This window comes from Pinus tabuliformis, chromosome 9 (genome assembly GCF_031772625.1).
Source record: "Pinus tabuliformis cultivar Carrire ecotype Pingquan chromosome 9, CPIR1, whole genome shotgun sequence".
Lineage (NCBI taxonomy): Eukaryota > Viridiplantae > Streptophyta > Pinopsida > Pinales > Pinaceae > Pinus > Pinus tabuliformis.
The window spans coordinates 1,428,760,566-1,428,781,807 of NC_142307.1; the positions used below are offsets into that span (position 1 = coordinate 1,428,760,566).

The 21,242-nt window shown below is 39.7% G+C and overlaps 1 pseudogene; it reads right to left on the minus strand.

Moving 5' to 3' along the window:
• Window positions 1-317: 317 nt before the first annotated feature.
• Window positions 318-20,768, minus strand: LOC149153920 (putative linoleate 9S-lipoxygenase 5; annotated as a pseudogene).
• Between the last annotated feature and the right edge of the window lie 474 nt (window positions 20,769-21,242).

Below are 21,242 nucleotides of genomic sequence, written 5' to 3' on the forward strand. Positions count from 1 at the left end.
TATCACCAAAAGTTCAAAGTAAGCATGTTACCAATAGAACTGTTGGCTAAACCTATAAACAATCTTAATCATCCACTTCTACATGCCTTCTTAGTATTAGGCTTTTACCAACAGGTGTGTGATTAAGTTGTTTCTCATCTTTTATCAGCTACTAGGTTTGACAGAAAAGAAGTGCAAATTTCTTGCTTCCACTATCTAACAGATCTGCTAATTTTTGAATCATTCAAAACTTGAACAGGGCCAATGTATTGAAATAACACCATGAGAGTCTTAGAACTTGTGCCTCCATTTATAAGCTATCTTAACTAAGCCATTTCTTATTCTTGGGACCCTTTTTCTGGAATGAACCTTCTGCTTATGGTGGGCCGATTAGGCATGTATCTGGCGTAAGGGTATTGCCCAAAATTAACTGCAGCATGAAGAGCTGAGGCCACCCATATGATTGTTGTTATTGCCTTTTCAACTTCTCCCACGCTCTCCATGCTGTACCACCATGTCTCGTCCTTCTTGTCTCCGTGACCAACATTTCTGATTTCGTTCCACCATGCTTGCAGCTCTGTATCAGATTTCACTGCATCATCATTTTGGTAGTACAAGGACATGTACTCCTTAACCCATGAAACTATTGCGAACCATATCTCCAATCCATCCACAGTGTAAGGGTAGTCTTTGATCATCAACTTCAACCCGTAGGGCATTGATGAGTCCACCACTGCCATACCCCTGTCAAGTTGTAGCCACATTCAGGTAAAAATGTTAATCAAAATTCAAATGGTTGACACAAAGATGAGGCTCAAATTTTAATCAGTATTGATTACTGTTTAGAAAACAAAGAGCACTAATTAGCACAACATCATACCAGAGTTTGAATTCCATACATAAAACATTACAGTAAAAAACAGAACTGACTGAAAGAAAAAATCTGTATACAGAGAGATACAGTATAATTGTAAGGAGATCATCCATATTTATAATAAATTGGGAGAAGCCCAACATTGAAAACTGGTCGTTGGACAGTTCACCAACCAAGTAATGATAGGTCAAATGTGCACAGTAATTAGATCACTGACCTAAATAAATTTTAGTCTTTAACTCCATGGTGTATGTACAACAACAATTATGATTACCTTTTCATGAGATCTGCAGGTAACCCTTGTTCATCAAGCCTCCATTGTCTGTACACTACCGAAGAAATCTCCAAGGCATACTTTCCAGTAAACACTGTTCTTTCAAGAATGCCTCCGCCATTTATAAGAATCTGGCGAGCTAGATCATTGATGTTGATTGTGTCCCGGAAATGAGGGCTCAATAGCTTGTGAACGGGATGCATCACACTCAGCTGTCTGTTAGTAGCAATAATAAATGGTTTCGTAACTGCATGAGTCTTGAGCCTGAAAGAATCCGACCATTACAGTCTCAGTGTGGACTATATATAGAATGATATTGTAAATATCAAACAAATTCTGCAGGTATTCTATTAGTTGTGGCTATTTGGGTTTTACCAGTGACTGATAAGCTGATGGTAACCAGAATCATTAACGGTCACGTATGCTTTAGCCAGCTGCCATAGAGCTCCTTCTGTGCCTTCCTCTGCTGGAGTAAACACCTTCCCAACACTTGCCCAATCTTTTGAAGGGGGTAGGCTCAACTCGATTGCAACTGGCCTTAATGTGCCATCCTTCTTCAGGAAGAGAATTGAACAAGAAGCATATGTCTTGGTGATAGACAGAGCATTTATTCGATCTAGATGCGGTATCAAGGCGTCATGGTGGTCCAGAATGAAGAGTCTGTTATCCCAGAGAGCCTAAAAATATCATATCCATCTATGAATACATGAATCTCACTACTGCTGCAGATCAAAAGACAAGCCAAATTACAAGGAACAAGCATTGAGTTGGATCAATATACCTGCTCCACTGTTAGACCGTCGAGATTATTTTCGATGTGTGAAGCAGTAATAGAACTGATCTAAGGACCAGACATCAAAGGGTCCAGTTTACTTCTCAGAGGAAAACTCTGTGAATTCAACGATTCACAACATTAAATTATGTAGCCTAAGCTTAATTAAAAATAGAGAGGAGACAGATGGGGACTAGAGGTCTGCTGATTACTTGGAGTCTCTGTATAACAAGAGGATTGACTACAGCTAGCATCTGGCGCGCAAATTCTTCATCTTTCCTCCATGCAAATTCGTCATCTGCACCCATTAATCCCATTTCCAGTAAGTTCAATTATTCAGAATCTGGTAGAAATCAAGCACAGAATAAGAAGATGCATGGACGTGTTTGGAAGAGAAATACTCACAGGCTATAACTTGAGGAAGGGGATACTTGAACAATTTTTCGCCGTCTGTTGTAAGAAACTCTTTGACAAGCTCAAAGGGAATGAAATTTTTGGCAACTTTCAGAATTGAGTTGTTGGGCAACTTTTTCCCATCGGAAAAGAGCTTCTTAATGTCTTTAAAGGAGTCGAACTCATTCATAGTTGAATCAAACAACGATTTGAGCTCTGGTACCAGGAATTGAACAATTGCCTTGAGGGAATGCGCTAAGAAATCAGACATTTTCAGATGCCCAAAACGCTCATCTCGTGGGACACATCTCGTACTGTTTACAGCATCGACACCCAAAATCTAGGTTCCGATGTCGCTGGAGAAACTGCAGCAGCAATGGCTGTCGCGTCCATCGTTTTTTGAACATCCGACTTCTCTTATTCTCAAAGTCTTTTCAAACTGCAACTCAGGGAAATTAAACCGCCATTGCCATGAGCGAGAACCGCTAGACGAAAATTCATGAACCGTTTCAGTTTCATGAACCGTTTTTTGGATCAACGATCAAACTTTGTTCAATCGTCTAACACCACAAATCTACGGTGAACAATAGGACACGGCGACGGCTGGGGCAATTCATTTCAAAGGGAAACACCTTACGGCGTAAAAATAAAAATAAATTGCAATTATTAAAAAATATGAATTAAAATAAGTATATATGTGTGTTGAGAATAAAAGTTAAAATTAGTTTTATATATAATAGTTAAGGATGTTGAGTTTCTCAATATTATAAATTAGATGAAGGGATTTTTTTTTTGTAAGTCAATATTTTATTCATGGTTTCAAAAAGAGGTACATTAGAAGAAAAACGTAGGTAGCCTCACCCTAACCAGGTTTGTTGATTACCCCTGAAAGTAGATGACAGTGAAACAGAAAATCATAAAGAGACACAATCTACAACTTAAGAGGCCATAGGCACTAGTAAACAGATAAAACATATAAAACACCTGTATCCATGCTTGTCGTCAGAAGTGATGGAGGCTAGGTTGTCTGGGGTTGTTCCAGGAGGCGGCGAAGGATGAAAAGAGCATTAGACATGCTCCTCGAAATGGGCCATCCAGGCGTCCAACTTCTCAACCTTCCCCAATAACAAATTCTAGCCTCGCCAAACCACCACTACATGCTCCCGGACATGGCACTGGAAGTAATATTTTTTTCAAAGTTGTTGTATGCTCCTCATGTCGAACCTGCTCTGAAGTCTCCAGACGCTCCAGAATTGACTGTATCAAGTCTCAACATTGCTCAACACAACAAAATTGTCGTTGACCACGACCACCATGACACGATACCCAGAAACACCATGACGAGTTGAGCCTTCTCGCTACTAGACAGGCGAAGTGTGGCCATCCCGACCCAACGCCGAGCCCCCGCGCCTATCACCTCAAGAAGTAGGCACTGACTACCCCGAATGCCCACCTCCTTTGCCCCTCGATGCCGCGTGACTCAACCCACCACCGCTCTAACCACCCTGAACAAGGTCACTGCTACCACTCACCATCACGATCCTAAACCTAGATTTTTTTGCACTAGAACTACCCGAATTGGGCTGCACCTAGGTGGAGGAACTCCCCGAGTGAGGAACAGGGCACATGGTTGGCTTCCTTACACCATTGGAATGAACAAAGGACCAACTGCCCGATATTGCTTGAATTTCCTACACAGATGGAGACACCACCATCCCCTCCTGAACCTCCACCCCCCACAGTGCCGAGAACATGCAGTACATAAAACAACCACCCACCATGAGGAAGAAATATGCACCTCCCCTAAAGAGGTCACTCGCGAGCCCCACTAACCAGAGCCCGTTATTGTCTCTCCAATGGCTCCACCTAGCAACACAGAAGCCTGCAAATGGACTGAAGAGGGCCACTACTACCTTTCCATTCCCGGGAAAAATTAATTTCCACCCGAATCTGATTGAAACCATGCAAGATGAAACATAAACAAAAAAATACCACCCCAAACAAACAACCATACCTTGCTTTCCTTTCACGCTAATAATGATGAAGCCCAATTCGGAAATTAACAATGATGCACACCCGAAATCACGGGAGGAAACACTGATGGTGATCTCGTCCCCTCGCCCATACATGGGAACCTCTACAACTCCCGCCTCTTTCCACAATGCCCACACCACAGACACCAATACTCACTCATACATAAAATGCCCAACGAACACCCCCTGCCACCCTCCATAACTTTCATACGCTCGTCACCACCCTCAAGACCTAAGGAGACATGAAACCTCCCATGCCGGAATTTACTCTCTCTCGTACTCAAGGTGTTATGGGAAGGAAGGGAGGCCATCCCACCTACATGAGGCCATGTGCCTAACATGAACGCCCATGTGTTCCCTCGGGAATGCCATCCTCTCCGCTTCTCACCCCCATCGGGGATAGAAGAAGGGAACTATTGCTATTGAAACTTTATACTATTTTTTTTTTGTTTCAAAAAACTTTTCAAAAAACAACTCTTTTTACTTATATTTCTTTTGATCATATTTACAAAATCAACAATGAGGAAGCACATAAGTTGTCAAAAGCTAGATTGGATTGGGACCAAGGCATATGAATCACCTCTTTTATATGTTTATATATGCTTAATGATATATTTGTCTATAGAACTAAACTTTGTATTGCTCACTTAAAGCGAATTTTTGGGACTATTAGTACTACTATTTTTTGTTAGGAAATTTGTGAGAAAACATTTTTTGAGATGTTGGGTTTGACAGTTTTGTAGAGGGAGTATTTTTGGGACTTATAGCTAGATTGTCTTTAAGGAGGCTTCAAGCCATTGAAATGCTTACAACCTGTAATTTGTAACCCTATTTATTTTTATAAATAGAAGTTAGATTTTTTTTTTTTTAATTGAGATATATATATATATATATATATATATATATATATATATATATATATATTGAGAAAAAATAAATAAGAACATGTACTTTCTCCTAAAAAGTTCCAGATTCAAATCTACAGGAAGTAGAGTATATACATCTCCACAAATATTAGGAGTCAAATCGTTGTGTGGAGGAAAGTCACTTGTCCCACAAACAAGGCGGTCTCATATACCAATTAGATTTAAGTGTAACTTGACTAGGCATAATGGTTAAGAACATATAATTCCTTATGATGTCACTGTTTCGAATCCATAGGAGGATGGAGTACATATACCTCTTTTAGTGCTCATAGATAAGTCTATATAACACCATATATATGTTAAAATTTTATTTTAAAATTATATAGGTATAATATTAAAAATGAACTATAATGACAAAAGTTAAACTTCATAGGTAAGATGATTTTAGTTCTTTAATAGAGTTTTGTGTTTTATTGTTCTTGTCGTTTGAATTGAGAGACACTTTATTCATGCACTATCGAGGTTGTTTGATGTGATTGTTCATTTTAAAATGGTTCTAATATAGGGATCGAAATTGAACACATCACAACCCTTCAAGTGGGGTTTAGCACGTCTTAGAAGTGTGAAGGGAAAATTAATCATCAAAAAATTTAAATTTTTATTTATACTTGTTAAAAAAAATATATGACACAATGCTCGGTGAAGGGTTGTTGGATAAATTGTCAGATATCCCCTGGTTTCCTTATTCTCGTTTCTAAAATAGTTTTAGCGACGTACAAACTCTAGCTTACTTTTTAATGTAAATACCAAATCTTCACCATAGTCTTTTGCAACGAGTTATGGAATGTTATGACGATTGGCCAAGGGATTTAATTGAATGATCCAATGGCATTGCCACATGCTTTGTTGTAAAGGTGAGGGATAAAAGATGGCCCAAGCAATCGTTGTTTGATAATTGATATTTAATGGGAGGAAGAGGGGGGACGAAAATATATTAATGTGTGAGGTGGTGAGGTCATGGACCGATGAGCATAATTTGTATAGTTTGCATTTACATTTGGCGGTGTTGGCATACATAGTTACTGTTGAGATGGTCCTTTTCCTCCAGCCTGTGTGACAACCAAATCTCTAGTTACTCAGATAGGTTGACCTGGAAAACTATTTCTTTGTGTATATATGTGGGGAAAAATAATCATATATCTCTACGAGAGTCAATTCCGTGAAGCATTGAGACCCGGTGTGTTCAGCAAGATTTAATCCAATGACATTGTGAGATTATTATTTTTTGGTACAAATGGATATGTGCCCATTTGTGAAGGTTTTGGTGAGAGGTTTGGCACTGAGAATCCTCGTGGCCTCCAAACCCACCAGAGCAGGCATTCATTCTTCAAGATTTCCTTGTTTTTGCGAGATTATATTCGATAAATTCCCAGTCTAGAGATCAGAAGTTCCTCTTTTGTCGACGCTTCTACCCCTGATGTCTAGAACTTGGTGGTGAGCTATCATCTGGAGCATTCAGAGTTGGTGAATCTTTCTAATATTTCTTGCCTTTGGGTTTCGAAACTGTAGGTGGAGATTATAGTTTACACGAGCCGCTAGGGTTTTAACTATGACATGAACTTGGGAAAGGTGCTGGGTAAGTTCTCGGTTCCTTTGGACCTAGAGGGATCCCATTAGAGGTTTTTCGTGTTCCATGATAGGTAGGTGTGTATTGGGAAAAAACTCGGCTGAAGATTCGAAAGCAGGTCCTCAGATTCACTTGAATGATTGGGTGGAGCCCAACCCAAGGTTTGCTTTCCAGTTTGATGATGAGTTCGAGTGCAATCGACAGGTCCTGTAGATTCAAGGCAATATTCGTCAACCAATTTTCAGCTCCAAGTTTAGCTGCGACAAGAATTCCAAATCACGATTGGTGCTTATTCTCTTAGCTCTTGTTATCACTCTAATATTTCTTTTAAAGTATGAAGAAAGAAAAACCAAAGGTGGTTCAAACCACTTTTAGAGATCAAGACCTAGCCTTCATGATGCTCAGAGAGGGCTCTCTCTTTATAATTTAACTTTGTTTTAGTTAAGATGATTTTAGGTTAGTTATTGCTTGCATTTGGGTTTTGTTTTGAAAATTTGGTGGTGGGATCACTTTACTTAGATGGAAATAGGTTTGGCTTCTACCATTGGGCTATGGAGTCGAATGTCTGACAAACAAGACTGGATTTAGTTCTAAAAACAGTGTCTAGAGGGCAAGATAGATGAGTTACTATAGATCTTAGAGGCTAAATGGTGAATGGCTTCAAATCGGATCCAGGGAGAAATTAAGGGTTCCCTAGGTTGGACTTTGGAAGGAATGAAAGAAGTCAACCGGGATGGGAGAGCAATTAAGGGTTCTCAAATCTGGGTATCAGAAGAAAACATGTAAATAAATAACTGTGCAAAACATAGTGTAATTAAACAAATTCTGAATGATATTTCCAGTTAATTCATTTAGATTTTAGAACACATTTAAGATTATGAAAACACATAAGAAAGGTAACACAATCACATAAATAAAGTACTTCACTGCAAATGGCTCATCTCATGAATCCTGTAGCGAAATGCTTTTATTACTAGCTCCAGTCTGTTGACTTGAAAATGATACAATCACCCTTAGGTTCAGGATCAAAATAACTCTACAAATGTAAAATAATCCACCCCAAATACTTCAAATGAAGAAGTATTTATACAAATTCTAAATTGAAATATCTTGAAAAAATATCAAGATTGGTTTTACAAATATCTCAAACTATTTTACATTAATAGAACTTAAATAAAGGACACTCAAAACTAATGAATCTATTTGACACTATATTTATGGATTGATGGTGACAAAGAAGAGAAATTCGAATTTGATAGCAACTCTTAATTGATGATGAGGCTTCTAAGTCACTAACTACCTCCTTCCTTTGTGTGTATGCCCCATAAATTCTACAAAATTAGGGTCCAATGATACCTTTGTATATCTCAATTCGATATAGATCTGTAAGAAGTGAAAGATGCTATTGTATATAAGTACGTTATTGAGATAAACCTATTTCATTTTCCCAAAATTTAGCTCCAGGTGTTCACAATATTCTTTGCAAAAAGATGTCAAAAATATGACTTTGCACAGTCCGAAAAATAGGCTGTGAAGATATGCATTTATCTCCATTTTTGTAATACCTGTGTAAAAAATGAGATAGGTTTTTGTATATTGGCCTTTTAGGAACACAAACCTCCTCCAGTTTCTCAAAATGCATCTTGTATTGGCCACAATAGTTTTTACAAAATTATGACTTAAACAGGAAATTTCTGGAAAATGTACCATTCTTGCTTTGATTTCATCTTTTAACCTTAATTTTCTTTTAATTGTTTTTACCTTTACTTTGGATAAACTTCATTGTTGCTGGTGAAAGTGTCTTCATCTCTGTTTAACCCTTACTGCCTCCATGTTTACTTTTATTGTTTACCTTGATTGCTCTGTTTTTTCATCTATCTTCACTTTGACATGAATTTATTTTATCTGTATGCTTTGTAATTGTCTTCCATGCTGTTTGTCTTCCCGCTGGCTGCTTTTATTCTCTTTGATTTTTCAATTTTATACACTTTTACTAATACTCTTTCATCTGGCTGATTTATCTTTTTCCTTTTACTATGCTTTTTTTACTTTCACTGTAACCTTTTGACTTTTACTGTACATTTTCAAATGAGAGGGTTGTTCTGGTTTTTCTCAAAATACCTGGAAATTGGTGAATTGGCTTGCAAATTGGTTTGAATGGCGATTGCAGAGGGTACGGTGGCTACAGACGTGAACTGGATGCTCAAATTGGGTGTCTGGAGCTTCTTTGGGTGGTGGACGATAGTGAATTTTGGTTGTAGAGGCTCAAGGTGTTGCAAACGTACTGCTAAGGTTTTATAGAAAAAAACGAGCGAAAAAGGATGAAATGGGGCTTCTCGGCCTTTGAAAGGGCAACGGTTATATTTTGGCGGGGAAAATATTTTATGAATAGTGGATGGTTTTCGCGTTGGGCGGGGAGGCGGTTTTGGAGGCCATCGCACCGCTTTTGGAAAGCGGGCGGTATTTCCCCGAGGGAACGCGATCTATGCCGGAGGCTGACACGTAGCAAAATCAGGCCCGAGAAAAACCGCGAATCTCGCGTGCTCTTGGGCTGATAAAGGTCAGAAAGGGAGTGAACGCAATATGGACGCACGTCGTTAGATCTGTGGGTGAGAGATCTAACGATTGTCGCGCGGTGAAGCTACACGGAGGGAAATCAGGGTGAAGATTTGTGGGGTTTTCTTTAACGGCACCAAGGGTTGGTGGGTTAATAGGTTTATGTTGGGGAAATATGAAGCGGGGAGTTAATTTAAACAATGCAGGGGATGAAACTATAGTTTATAATTAAATCGGGGTTTGGATATTATATATGAAGGAGTTATTTAATACAGGAAAAAGGTATATCGGGGAGCTAATACATTAGGTTAGTACGTTAATATGAAATGAATGCGCAGAATGTAAAATATAGTAAGCATAATGTAAAATATGATGTTTGGCTTGAATTTCTTCACTGTGGTGGCCCAATATCAACATTTAACACTTATACTTAGGATAAAAGCATTTTTTGTGGGTTTTTGAATATCTTGAATGAGAGGGGAATTAGATAAGGGGGTTTTACCTTTCCTAGGTAAAATGTGTTTTAAACTTAGGAAAATGGGATTTTGTAAGGTAAAATGAGTGATGTAAAGGTAAAAGGGTGTTTTCATTAATGAGAAGGGTTTCAATAAGGTGGAATCCAATACTTGATGTCCATGAGTCATTAAGCCGAGGGTCTGGTCCCACCAAAAGTCAGAGAAATGCTCTGAGCCTTTATGACTGAAGGATTTTAGTACTGGAGCACATTGTGGGGAGGGAAATTAGTAATATGCCAAATGATGTTTATCCATGATTGTAAAAATTGATTATACCTACCCATATGCTATTTTAACATTTTATTCCTTATTTACATGGGTGCATTTGAGCTTGCAAACCCTTATTCATTTTTCTTTAAAACAGGAAACTAACTAATTCAAACCTTATTTCATCCAAGAGCTTAGGTTAAACTGTTGAGCTATTGATCTGCCAAGATTAAACTGTTTGGCTAGATCTTTATTCTCTATCTATCAACATTAAATTTAAAGCATGAAAAGTCAAGATTAAGCTGTTTGACTTAGCTACACATAATCATTACTTGCAGAAAAAGTAAAATGGTAGTGGCATTTGAAATTGCACACTTTCATGATCTATTTTTATCTCTTTTTGTGGGGTTCATATTTTTCACTTTTTTTTTTTTTTGTCCTTTGATTGTTCTTTTAGGACATACCCTCTTTACATAATTTTAATATGGAAAACATTTGCAGAAAGCAAAGGTATGTACAATATTACAAGACTTAACCTCAACCAATTCAAAATTATGAATCCTATCACTATAGGACTCTAACAGTGGCTCCACATGGGGATGGAATTTTATGGTGAAATGTCAAGAACTCTAAAGACCAGTAGCCTTTGAATTGTGACTGTAGTTACCTTGTAAACTATCCTTCTATGATTCTACTTTATTGATATTTATGACAGTGAATCCTCCAAAGCTTAGGGCCTTCTCTCCGGGCTTCAACTTCAAAGGATTACCATCCAATCCAATCTACACTCTCCAATGTTATGTACAATGATGCAAAGTAAAGTGAAATACTGTGAGTTAGTGGAAAAATAATGCTTCAGCATCCTACCATTAACAGGTCCTCTTGGTGGATCTGATCCATCTATGTTTGTTAAGAAAAAGGCATTGTTTCCTCTGTAGCCATAAATGACATAAGGCTCCTGCCACAAAAAAAAAACAAATTTTCCATGCTTGCCTTTGTCTTCTCTCCTTGAATCCCACTTAAGGACTTTATCTCATATGTAAAAATCATCTGATTTAGTCTTTTTATCAAAGACTTTCTTGATTTTTTGCGGGATTACCTGTGATTTCACATATACTTCCTCTTTGATCTACTGTAGGTGTATGGTCTGATTTATTCTTCTCTAAATATCATTTGGTTCCACCTATAATTCCTGGATGATCTTCATCACTGACACTCCCAAGGATGATGGAAAACTGCATCCATCCTGTAAACCAACTGATAGGGTGATGTTCCAATGGACTTCTTAGTAGTCAATCTATCTGCCCATAAGGCATTGACTAACTTCTTGTTCCATGTCTTTTTGTTATCTTCCAGCAACTTTTTAATAATATTGACCAGGATTTTGTTGGATGACTCTGCTAGTCCATTACCTTGAGGGTAATAGGCTATGGAATGGCCAAGGGTGATGTGGTACTTGTTACAGAAATCTATCATTGTCTTGGATTTAAAGGTAGCTGCATTATCAGTAATGAGCTTCTGGGGACATCCAAATCTTGATAGGATATTACTCTCTAGGAAGGAGATTATGACAGTGTCTGTGGCTTGCCTAGAAGGTATGGCCTTTATCCATTTGGTAAAATAGTCTGTGGCTATCAGAATCCACTTGTGTTGAGCTAAGGAGGCTGGGTGTATTTCTCCAATGAAGTCTAACCCCATTGTTGAAATGGCATTTCAGTGGAAATTGGTTTAAGATGCAAGTGTAAAAGTTTTCTCTTTCCCTCAAATATCTGACATTTATGGCAGGAGGTCACATGTTTCTTAACATCTGCAAACAAAGTGGGCCAGTAGAAACCAACCCTCAAGATTTTGTCAGTAGTAGTCTTCCAATACAAGTGTCCTCCACAATCCCCTGCATGAAACTCTTGCATGATTTTATCAGCTTCATTTTTCAATAAACAATTCAAAAGAATACCACTACTGTCTTTCCAAAACAATGCATTATCTATAATACAATACTTTAATGACTTCATTTTTAAAAATCTAGCTTTAGTTCTTGTCAAACCAGGAGGAGCTTGTAAATTTTGTAATACAAATATAATATTTGCATACCATGGTGAATAAGTAAAAGGTTCATTGACCGGTGGAGTCACCATCTCTTCCTAATCATCAAGGGAACTAATGAAGTTTATATCAAGGGTCTGACAGTTCGATTTAGCCATGAGTTTGGCTAAACCTTGGCCTTTGATAGGCTTAGTTGGCTTTATCTCTATGTCATATTCCAATATTGTGGCAATCCACTTGCCTCTTTTCCCTTCAAGCCCATTGTGTCAAAATGTCCTTAACTACAGAATTTGGAACATAAGCAACAATGTGAGAATAGAGGATGCATACACTAAAGTATTTGATAGTCTTTACTAAAGATAAATCTTTTTTTTCCATGATATTGTATTTGAGTGTGGCATCTCTTAAGGATTTACTAAAAAATGCAATTGGTTGTTCTTTTGCAGCAAGACTGCTGCAATGGTGTGTTCTGAAGCAAAAGAAAAAATTATAAAATCCTTGTTAAAATCGGGACTTATTAGGACTGGAGTCTTGGTTAAGGCTTCCTTGATGGCTTCAAAGGATTGTTTTGCCTCCACTATCCATTTAAGTGCTGAGTCCTTTCTTAGCATGTTATTTAACTCTCTAATCAGTTCTGCTAGATTTGAAATGAATCTCCTAAGAAAGTTTATCTTGCCTAGAAATGACTGTAACTTTCTAATGTTTCTAGGATGGGTAATGGTCAAAATGGCCTCTATTCTAGCAGGATCTATTCTAATCCCATCTTTAGATATGATATGTCCCAATAGTTTTCCCTCTTCCAGACCAAAGAGTGTCTTTTTGGGATTTAAAGAAATCCCAAATTTTCTACATTTGATAAATACTCTTCTCAGGTGGTCTAAGTGTTCATTGTCAGATTTAGAGAAAGTTGTGATGTCATCCTGGTATACTACTAATAAATCATGGATCTCCTTGGCAAAATCTATGTACATAGCTCTTTGAAATGTGGCACCTGCATTCATTAATCCAAAAGGCATCTTCAAATACATGAAGGTACCCCATGGAGTAGTAAATGCAGTTTTGGCTTGGTCCTAAGGTTTGACTAAGATCTGGTTATACCTAGAGAATCCATCTAACAAGGAGTCGTGGATGACAATATAAATAAGGCCACGTTGGTGAGCGTGTTGCAGGATCGCGCACTGACATGGTACATTAAGCATTCTAATGACCATCTGAACATGGGGATTGCAGATATCCAGGCCACGCTGAACAGGGAATTTAGCAGGCCAAAGTCAGAGACATAATCGATTATCGGGTTTAAGGAGATCGCAATGCTTCCAGGCAAGACCCCGTGGGATCTGGATCAGACACTGAAGAGTATGATTCGCGAAGCCAACATGACCTTAATAGATGGGCAGCACCGCGCATGATTTGTAGCATCGCTAACACCCCATTTAAGGATGGAGCTGTCACAACAAAAGCTATCCACCCAGGTCGAAGTTTTGGAGATTGCAATGAGATTGCACGAGACCCTTATACAAGATCCTGGTCTAGGAGTCCAACAAATCCACGTACAACTGAAAAATTTGTGTCTAGAAATGCAGAGTTTGAAACAGGACATGACACCTCAGCTAGAGGTGCGCGAGGAGGTATGGTGCATAAAATGCAAAGGCCAGGGGCATGACAAGGACCACTATCTAGTTTTCACGAATTACTTGGAGAGAGGAGGGCCGATGCCGTTAAGGCCGGAGGCACAAGCAGGACCGAGCGCAGCGCTTGCATTGTGGTGCGCGATCTATCATATATGAGGAAAACACGCTACGGATAATTGTTATCTATTGCAGAAGTATATGCAGACGTCCCAACAATTGTTTTGTAATTTCTGTAGGTCAGTAGGCCATGATGAGTGCACCTGCAGAAGTTACGAGCTAATGATGGATCGGACCCTTGCCTATAGAGTGCAGATCGGACCCTTGCCTATAGAGTGTAGACCGAAATGCGAGCCCTCAATCCAAATGCAGGGATGGCGCGCGCTGGATTTCAGGGGCGCGGACGAGGTCGAGGTGGAATGGGACTAGGAAGGGGTCGTGGACAACTAATTTGTTACAATTACGGAGGGCCAGGGCACTATGCCCGTGATTGTACAAATCTGACAAGAACATCATGTTTATACTGTACTCAGTTTGATCATGAGGTAGAAGACTGCCCTACACTGATAGCGAGGCTGCGTGAGAAAGGGGTACTCCAGCCTCCCCCGACTCAGAATTTGCAAATGATGAGGTTTGAGCCACGCGAAGAGGACCCGAATGTAAACATAGTGCTCAGAAGCGATATCACAACCGGAGATGACAAAGGTAAGCAGCCAGAAGAAAGTGCATGGGTTCGCAAGGTTCCTACAAAGGAACCTGAATTTTATTTGGAGCGCGCGAAGGAGACATTCATGGAAGCTAAGCAGAGCTTCACGGAGCCCTCCACTTCAGGTTGTAAGGATCAACTAGAACCAGGGATGGATCCTTCAATGCTCACTACCTTTCTGGAGACATGCATGAAACTGCTATGTGATAGCAAGGCTATAAAAGGAAACTTATCACTAGGTGCGCGGGGTCAGGAGAACTGTGCGTAGTCCAGAAACTTGGAAAGCATGCATTGCAAATAGGAAGGGAAATGGGATTGACTGCACAAATCAGAGAGTACGAAATGGATCAGGTAATTCTGGATCTCAGATCGGACGCGAATGTACTGCCGAAACAAACATGGGAACGCATGGGCAGACCCACACTACAATGGTCTCCTATTCAATTACGAATGGCAAACCAGCAGAAGATCTTACCCATGGGAAGATTGCAAGGGGTAACAGTGGATATTGAAGGGGCGAGCGCACTAGCGGATTTCGAAGTGATAATGATTGTCGAAGATAACAATCCTTATCCCACGCTACTGGGCATAGATTGGGCCACTGATATGAACGGAGTCATAAATCTGAAGAAGCGCAAAATGATTTTTGAGAAAAGGTCACTACGCGTAGTAGTACCGCTAGATCCTGTCGAAGGAGCGTGATACACTGAATCGGTGCGCGACGATGATAGTGATGACGATCTCGATTGTATTTATAAGATAACCGCGTGAGAATAGGATTGGGTGAATCCAATAGTAGATGGTAGGATTTCATGGGAGCGCGAAAGCTTCTACACTTAGGATTAAGACGAAGAAATAGAACGATGGTAGAACCAGTTACACGAGGTAACCACACTCAATTGCAACATGATGGTTAGGTCACTGCGCTACGTGACAACGGAGATAAGGGATTTGCCTAGGTACAACGGGTTGACAATGGTGGATGAATTTCTGAACAAATTTGAGAGTGAAGTACCGGAACAACAGCGTTTTGACGCTCTGAAATGGGCACCGCGAGCTACGCTCGCAAAATGGTGGGGTACGCACCAGCAGAGTTTCGAGGATTGGCGCAAATGCAGAAGGGAGATGTTAATACAATTTAGAAAACCCCAGCTACAAATCAGAGCCGGTTACGAGGGACAAAACAGTTTGCGCGCCCACATTTCCTGATGGATACAGACGTATGGCACGCAGCCCGCACAAACACACACCACTCCTAAAAGAGAAAATAGGAATAAACCGCAGTGGCAGGAAAAACGAAGCGCGCCAAAGATTATCCACGGAGAAGCATTTTACTGGGTGTGTGAAGTGCTGAACAGGGTCCACCAGGTGAGACGCACTGACTGGGACCTGCGCATACTAGCGGTTTGATGGGCCTATAGGACCATGTGCAAAACCCTGACCGCAAGAACAATTCCGAGGCTGCGGAATGAAGCAGGGATCGTAATCTCTGAGGAGCATGCAATGATGAATCCGCATGTAATAGCACCTGTAGATTTGACAGTGCATGAAGCTTGGGACGAAGAAATCACACAGCTACGCGAAGCAGAACACATATGACTTCAGGAAGGAATTCAGCAGGGAAACTTTAGAATTCGTGAACAAGAAAAGGACCGGGTATGGCTAAGGAAGAAAGGCATTTTAATGGACGTGGAAGTCAAGAGGTTGGAAAACGACATAAAGGGAGCATTCCTCGTCAATAAACCAAGGATAACAAGGAAAGGTACGGATGATAATACTAATGAATTAGAGGACTATCGCCAAGAATTGGTTCGTCTATTGCTATGGCTAGGACCGCATATCACCAAATGCAGTAACCAGGGAAGCGCATTACAAATGATAGAGCGTGCGACGCTGATCGCCACAATGATAGATAAGCATTTTCCATGGACTATGCTGGAGGACAGGATGGAGCTCCGCACAGGTGGTGCGACCACCTGACTAGCCATAGAAAGAATAGTCTTAGTGCTCTAGGCAGCTGAAAGGGAGCGCAAGACTATAATTTATTCTTCCTAGGAGCTGTGCGCCCTGAAAAGTGCGTGTAGGAACAAAATGTCACACGGTTCACGCCTGCGCATGGAGGGCTGTGCTACTGCGCGGGTTAGCTGGGAAGTGGTCATTGGTGTTACTGTTCATTACAGGATGTCCGATTTGAGGCCAAATGGAGCGGGCGACAGGCATTTAAGACGCGATTTATGGGCAAGATTTGGGAAAATCTACCGCCAAGAGAGCATTGTGTTGTACCTATGAGATAGTAGTAGGTCAGCTACCAATGCTAGAGCATCTAAAATAATTGTTTTGGGGTTTTGGGGTTTTTGGTTTTAGTTTTGGAAGACCAATGAATGAAGACAGATGTAGAATTGAAATACTTAATCCTTTTGATAATATTAATATCTCAGCAAAGGGCTACTATAAAGCTTTACACAGTGATATAGATCAAATAGTGGTGAGAAGAAGACAGAAAATAATATGATTATCATAGTTTCCAGACTGTAAAACAGAACAATCATAAGTATGAAAACCTTCTAAACTACGTTACAAAGATTCAAGGCAGTATACTTAAGCTTACAAAAGATGCTGATGATTTATTGATTAGAGGGGATTAACTAAATAGACAGTTCATTAATCCATTCTCTTAATAGATGATGACTTCAAGAGTTTATAGGAATAAATTGAAACACAATTATTCCTACCTAAATATCTCTATAAGTCATAAGCATATGAAGAAAAACATAATGATTGATAACTGGAAAAAATTACAGGATAACACAAACTGTGTAAAACCAAATTCAGAATCCTTTGCTTTGTATTAAGGTTCCAGAAAGACTGAGTACATCAAGTGTCTGGAAAAGCTTCCTTCAAAGGTGCAACCAGGTTCAAAGTAGAATGAATAGTCACAACTTTACAAGCAATGAATAATGAACCTTGAACCCATAACAACTCGAGAAGAGAGTTATTTATACAATAATGAAACTAAGAAAGTATCCTAAAACTGCTTAAGATTTATTCTAGGAAGGAAAGATCTTCATGCAAGAAGATAGGGGCAGCTATTGAACTGCTTCTTGCTGTCCCTTTTATTCAGGTTGTGCTGGCTTTGTTGTTTGATATTTTTCCCTTTAAGGTGCTTGATTGTTTGTATCCTTTACGTTGGTTGATTCCTTCATTTAATGTTTCATCTGATACTCTTTAAACTATGTGAATATCCTTTAACCTTGCTGAGTAGCCTTCACTGTGTTCTTTTTACGTTTACTATGCATTTCAGGTTTTTACTGTGTTTTTCAACAGTAAATCATTTTAGATTTTATGTTACAGGGTGAAGTGATTTGATATGATCTTCATATTTTTCTTCTAACTGTATGCAGGATTTTTCTTTGTAAGCCTGGAACAGGAGTTTTTACTTGCAAAACACAAAAATTGTTGGGAAAACATAGGTGACAGAGAAGGTCGTCAATGGCTTTATTGAGCTCGAAAGGATATTGGAAGGAGTCCAAAGCGTATTAGAAGGTAAAACAATGGCTTTATTGGTTGTAGATGTTTATGGAGGTTTCATCGTGTAAACGGGCGAAACAAAGCAAAATGGTGATTTTTGCATTTAAACGGAAAAACAGTTTACTTTTCGAATTATGGCGCAAAGTGAACAGTGGCCTTTTCGTCGTTATGTGGGAGGTGGTTTTGGTTTTCATCGCACCGCTTATGAGGAGTGGGCGGTTTTAGGAGGGGTCACCCAATATGGTCTAGAGCCTGACACGTAGCAAGGGGAGGTCGGTGGAATACTGATTTTTCGGGCGGGTAATGCTCGGACAGAGAGCCAACCTGAAATTGCTGAGGGTCGTTGGATTTGAATGCATTTGATCGAACGGTGGTGGAGAGAAAAAGCAATAAGAAGGTAAGAGGAAAGAGAAATGGAAGGGCCCAATGATTAATCATGGCGGTATGGGATTTATTATTGGTTAAAAATTGGGATTAGTGGGGTTTTATGGTTAAAATAGAGGTTTATGTTAGTTCTTCGTTAAAATCATAAAAACATTTTAACAAAGAAATCCTTTGCAAAACAAGATATGGCAGACTTGAAATGGTATGAATTCAGGCGGATAAATGACGTCGGGTCCGGGTCCATCGCATATCGCAATTGCAGTTTAGCGAAGGAAGGCCCATCGCAAAGGAATGTGATAGGGGCTGAACGCGATGTGGAAAATAAATCATGGATAATATTGCGATCAGGTCTGGGTTCCCATCGCATATCGGAGATCGCAATAGCGGAGGGTATATGATCCAGCTGGGACTTGCGATGAAGGGTGGATGCGAAATGGCAATGAATTATGAATATATTTGCATCGGGTCCGGGTCCATCGCGCATCACATATTGCAATGTGGAGGAGAGTGCATGCATGTTGAAAAGCTTGCGATTTGCCGATATGTGTTGTTTTATTGAATACATAGTTTTATAATAAAACTAATGGTTTCAGGTTATTTAATAAAGAGAGTTAATAATATATGGAAAAAGGGAAATTTTAGGGTTTTAATACTATAAGTTAGCATTAATATGAAACATGAGCAGAAAGGGGAAATACACTAAGTATAATGCTTTTTCATGAGTTATTTGATTTTCACATATATACATCAATATTTAGGCTAAACATCGTTTTGTGTGTTTTTTGGGTAAAAGGGGATTTAACATAGGGTTTTCACTTTTCCTAGGCAAAAAGGATTTTAACCTTAGGAAAAGGGTTTTTTTTTATGGAAAATGAATGAATATGAATTGTATGAAGCTGGGAAGGGGACATTAGTAAGTATAGGAATGAATGAGGATGGGGGAAGTTAATTAATTGATCTTGTAGACCTTCATTTGCTTTGTGTAATTGCCTCATGGAAATAGAAACATATGGTAAAACATGATAAATGCACATTTTGTCTAATGAATTATCATACTTCTGCAACCTTTCTTCTACTTACCCTTTGCTTATCCTATCATTTTTTCTTCACTTAATGGGTGCATTTAAGCTAGCAAACCCTTTTCCTTTCTGTTTATTTTTTAAAAGCAAACTATCTAATTCTAACCTTATAACATCCAAGGGCTCAGATTAAACTGATGAGCACCTTATTATTCTCTACCTAACTACTGATCTGTCAAGATTAAATAGTTTGGCCAGATCTTTATTCTCTAATTATAACATCAAATTTAAAGCATGAAGCAGTCAAGATTAAACTATTTGACTATCATGGGTTGTGGCATTTATGACAAGCTGCACACAACCATTATCTTGTTAAAAAATAGTAGTGGCATCTAGACTTGCTCACTTTCAAAGTTTATTTGTTTTATTTTCTTTCTAACCTAAAATTTTATTTGATATGGACATCATCATCAAGATATTTTCAAAAACATTTTTTCAAAATTGTTATGTCCATATCCTAACTTAACATTTTTTCAAAATATATATACATTTTGACTATTTTATTCTATCTTATCAAAACCCAAAAATGCTACAACACATTGATGCCCCGGAATTTGGGGGAACTGTCGAATTTGAATTCAAAAGGTGCTATAAAACTCAAAGGGCTAGCTAGCGGACAACACTTGGTCATTTGAGCATTGAGCGGTTGAGCAAAGCACAAAGTGTTGAGAGCCGAGCGATAATAGAGCCCCTGAGTTTGCGAGAGACAAAATATTGTATAGAAATGATGACGGCCACTAAGGATGGATTGGGAATTGAGGAAGGAACCGTCGGCGAGGCTGTGTAGACCCCCATGGTACAAGATGTTCCTGAAGGCGCTGGGGTCGTGATAGAAATCCCCAAATCACCTCGGACACCAAGACCAAAGAAAGATAAGCAGGCAATGGGATCAATACGTATGTCCTTGAGGAATCCGCGACACAATAAGTTATGAATGGAAGAAAAAGGAAAGGAAGTTACCATTGAAACATATGAAGAGGAAGGAGACTTGCAGACCCTGATTGTTGCTGCAGAGGAAGAAGAAGACGTGGAGGAAGACATCCAACCATTGTGCTCTGCAGCAAAATTGCTCGCATATGTCCCTCCATGGAAAGGGAAAACCAAAATACCGAAGGATCTGGATGCAACGAAGAGTACACTCCAAACCCCGCTCCTCCCCGATGGAATTATCTTTGAGGGCTCGCACCTAGGTTGCGTGCCCACCATGAAATTTGAATACTGGGACCTTGTGGATAGCGAGAAGTTCCCACATTTAGAAATGACGAATCTGATGAAGCAGAATACGGAGGGGCTGGTGATAACATTAGAGCTGCGAAAATGGCTGCGCAGTGTGGAAAAGGCCAGGTTGCTGCATTTGTTATGGATACCACATTTCCACCGCGTGCCCATCACCATTTTCATCATCAAGCAGCTACTCTGCCTGGTGCATGATGGGTACCTATGGCTGGAGGAGCCTATTCCCATCACGACGAACCTCATCCACCGAATTTATCGCTTCCCTGTAAGAGAAAGGACCCCACGACGATAGCCGGGAAAAGAAGCGATTGGGCTCTCGCAGAGGCCATGAAAGCAAAGTATAAGATGGAGAAGAAAAAAAGGGGTTCGCTACCACCAGTATCAAGGAAAAAGGGGTGCGCGTAGGCACCCAACTCCTGGCCGGTAAAGTGATGAGAAAATGCCGCGCCGATGAGGTACCAACGCCGGTGGTTGCGTTGGCTGAACAGTGTGCGGAGGGGGTCTAGTTCAACTGGGCCAAGTTCCTCTGTGAGGAGTTTTTG